Source organism: Psammomys obesus, unplaced genomic scaffold, assembly GCF_907164565.1.
Source record: "Psammomys obesus unplaced genomic scaffold, mPsaObe1.curated_primary_1811, whole genome shotgun sequence".
In the NCBI taxonomy this organism is placed as follows: domain Eukaryota; kingdom Metazoa; phylum Chordata; class Mammalia; order Rodentia; family Muridae; genus Psammomys; species Psammomys obesus.
In genome coordinates, this window is record NW_026596069.1 from 29,857,017 (window position 1) to 29,861,143 (window position 4,127).

Consider the following 4,127-nt stretch of genomic DNA (forward strand, 5'->3'; position numbering starts at 1 on the left):
GCTAGGTATATACCCAAAATTTGCTCAAGTACACAACAAGGACATTTGCTCAACCATGTTTGTAGCAGCTTTATTTGTAATAGCCAGAACCTGAAAACAACCCAGATGTCCATCAACAGAGGAATGGATATAGAAATTGTGGTATTTTTACACAATGGAATACTACTGAGCAATCAAAAATGAGGAAATCATGAAATTTGCAGGCAAATGGTGGGATCTAGAAAAAAAATCATTCTGAGTGAGGTATCCCAGAAGGAGAAAGACAAATATGGTATATACTCACTTAAATAGACCTAGAAATATGATAAACATAGTGAGACCCTGTTTTAAAGCAAACAAATAAAACTAATTAATTGATATTTTATAATAATCTTCTATATCCTAAATGAATCAAATTTATGCCAGTGTAAGAAATTTGTTTCAGAAGTAGCCCAGAGACAGCTCAGTCTCCATTATTGTTCCCTGGCAAGGAGAGAAGAGCTAGTCTCTGACATGAACTTGGTTGCCCGCTCCTTGATCACCTCTCCCTGGTGGGATGACCTAGCCAGCCCACAGAAGAAGAATAGGATGCAAACAACCAGATGGGACCTGATTGCCTAGGGTTAGACAGTAGGGAAGGAATTCATCCCCTATCAGTGGACTAGGGTAGGAAGAATGAGGGAAAGTGGGACCTAAAAGAGGTTTGTGATGGGTTACAACCATGATACAAAGTGAATAAATTGAAAAAAAAAGAAATTTAGAATGTTTAATTATCTTATTCTCAATTTCTAAACATACTTTGTGCATATTTTTAATTATAATGAGTCATATTCATTTTTGTTATCTTTGTTTCTAAATTATTTTATATTTGTATATGTATATGTGTATATATAGAGAGAGAGATAGATAGATAGATTACTCTTATTTATTTTTTATTTTGCAGGTTAATTATTTTAGATAATACAAACTAAAATGCAGTAGGCCTCAAGATCAAAATAAATACAGAAGAAAAGAATGATGACCTCTAATTTTTTTTTCTATCTCATTTCTGGAAAAGCCTCTTTCTGTAGAGTCAGGCGCAAGAACTAAGTGTGCTATTAGGACTAAGTGCATTCTCTACAAGCAAACCACAAAGTACTTTTGAAAATCAATATGTTCTGAAAAAATATTTTAAAACCTATCCAGAGAGGAACTGATTTTCAAAGTGAATGAATAGTAGAAATGGTCCCAGAAAGAAATGCTCACAGGAAAGTCTCTCTGTTCACAAGATGTCTCTGCCTTCTCTTTGCCTAGAGGCAATGGAGATGTGGACCCTGCAAAGGGAACAAAGGCTCGGCAATCCTGAGCCAGCCTGCCAGGCCTGGCACTGTCGCTACCACAGGGAAGCAAAATGTGCTGCTTCCCTTTCATCTAGCCAGACTTTTGGTGGAGAATTTTCAGCTGTGTTATAAATGGCACCGTTTAAAAGTAACCTTCTGCCTCTAAATCACAATTTTCCTCCAGTGATTACTGTCTTTCTTTGGATTGTGATAAGTAAAATATGCTTTAAAAACAGTTTTTTTTTTTCCATACTGTTTTATTTTTCTAAAAGCAACCACACAATTCAGTTCACTCTGTCTTGGCAAACTTAAGACAACATTGTCTTATATGTTCTATGTAAGACATGAGCAAGAAGATAGTTTATTTCAGGGTCATGGAGCTTGAAAGTACCTGGATTCTACATATTTATAAATAACCAATTGTCTCTGATCATTTGTGAAGCCAGCATTTAGTAAATAACTAAACTGCTGGCCTCATGAGTATAGTGATAAATGAGATCAGATCTATGTCTGGAAGATACTCCAATGCTAATGGGTGCCTCTATGGAAGAAGCTTGAAAATGTTTGAAAAATTGAAAGTGAAAGTCATTCAATCATTTTCCCTTACTATCCAAAATAAAAAGAGATGTTTGTGTTATAAACAAAAAATCAATTGCAAGGGTCAATGTATCTATCAAACATCAATTAAATATGCAAAGGTTTCGATGATAGATGAAAAACAAAAAGTAGCAGAATCAATATTTAAAGTTTTAAATCATAAAGACCTACAGTCATCAAAAAGTGGTATTAAAATTCTGTCAATAATGAGAATTCCTCCACCTTTTCTTAAGTGGTTCCAGATCATCTGTGACAGAATTAGAGAATTAGTTTGATACATAATGATGCAATGTTGACTTGTCTTAAGTATTGTCCACTTCCTTAATGGGGGAGATTTTTGAAATATCTCCTCTTATAATTGCTTCGACAAAGCCTTTATCTTTTATTTTGTAGACATACTGCACAGTAGTATGATATAATGGTATATTTCAATATATGTTTTATTCATTAAAAAGTACTGACTAAATAGATATTTTCAACAAGTAATAAAAGTGTTCACATTCCATTTAGCTGATGAATAGCCTCTTTTCACTTTTGTTACAGTGCATCTCAGTAGAGTTACATGTTTATGGTGTCATTTTCAAAAATCAATAAATTCTGAATTGATTTTCAACCATTCTAATTCCTCATACCCTATTATATAATCCGGTAAGAGTAAGGAAATGTGATAGTTATATTTGCTATGTCAGAAACTGTTTCAAATTTTAGTGATATAGATTAGTAACTGACTATTGCAGAGATTTCTGTGGGTGGGTTCATCCTGTGTTGGTTTTTTTGGGCTTATTTGTGTGACTGATGCAGTTGGGTATGGAGCTCCATGAGGCAAGTGAATCCAGCCACAAGTCTGTTGACTTATGCCATAGCTCAGCTGGGAGCTTTGAGTTTCTTCTACTTGGCTCATTCCTGAGGCCTGACAGGAATTATTTCCCTCATTGTTACCTCAGAGTTATAAGATAAATAGACTGGAAGTTCTTGGCTTTCTGTGGGATTAGGCTCCAGAAGGCAGTATTGCACTGAGTAGGTTTTGTTGATCAAAGCTACAATCAGTACCATCTTTACAAAGAAGTACAGAAAAAGAACGACTCCATGATGAACAGCAGCAATGCCACTTTGCAAAAGAACGTGGAAAGGCTGATTCTTTTGTTGTTGTTGTTGGGGTACCATTCTCTTCAGAGTCTCCAGGGCTAGGTTTTTAAAATTTATTTATTAATTCTTATTTACAGTTTATTCACTTTGAATCTCAGTGGTAGCCCTTCACTCGTCCCCCCTCAATCTCACCCTCTATCACTCCGATCCACTAATGGCCCTCCCCAAGTCCATTGATAGGGGAGGTCCTCCTCCCCGTTCCTCTGACACTAGCCTATTAGGTCTTATAAGGACTGGCTTTATTGTCTTCCTCTGTGGCCTGGTAAGACTACTCCCCCGTCAGGGGGAGGAGATCAAAGAGCCAGCCATTGAGTTAATGTCACAGACATCCCCTGTTCCTATTACTAAGGAATCTACTTGGACAATGAGCTGTCATGGGCTACATCTGTGCATGGGTTCTAGGAAATCTCCAAATATGGTCCTTGGCTGGAGTATTAGTCTCGGAAAAGACCGCTGTGCCCAGATGTTTTGGTTCTGTTATTCTCCTTGTGGAGCTTCTGTTTCCTCCAGGTCTTTGTATCTCTCCTTCTTTCATAAGATTCCCAGCACTCTGCCCAAAGTTTGGTTATGAGTCTTAGCATCTGCTTTGATACACTGCTGGGAAGAGACTTTCAGGGGCCCTCTGTGTTAGGCTCCTGTCTTGTTGCCTGTTTTCTCCCTCTTCTTAAGTTCCTCTCATTTGCCTTTCTGAGTGAGGACTGATCATCTTACCCAGGGTCCTCTTTCTTGCTTAGCTTCTTTAGGTGTACTGATTTTAGTATGTTTCTCCTATAATACATGGCTAATATCCACTTATGTGTGAGTATACACCATGTGTGTCTTTCTGCTTCTGGAGTACCTCACTCAGGATGATCTTTTCTATTGCCCACTATTTGCCTGCAAATTTCATGATTTCCTTGTTTTTATTTGCTGACTAATATTCCATTGTATAAATATACCACAATATCTGTATCTATTCCTCAGTTGAGGGACATGTGGATTGTTTCCAGATTCTGCCTATTGCAAATAAAGCTGTTACAAAAATGGTTGAGCAAATTGTCCTGTTGTATACTTGAGCATATATTGGATATATGCCTAGGAGTGGTG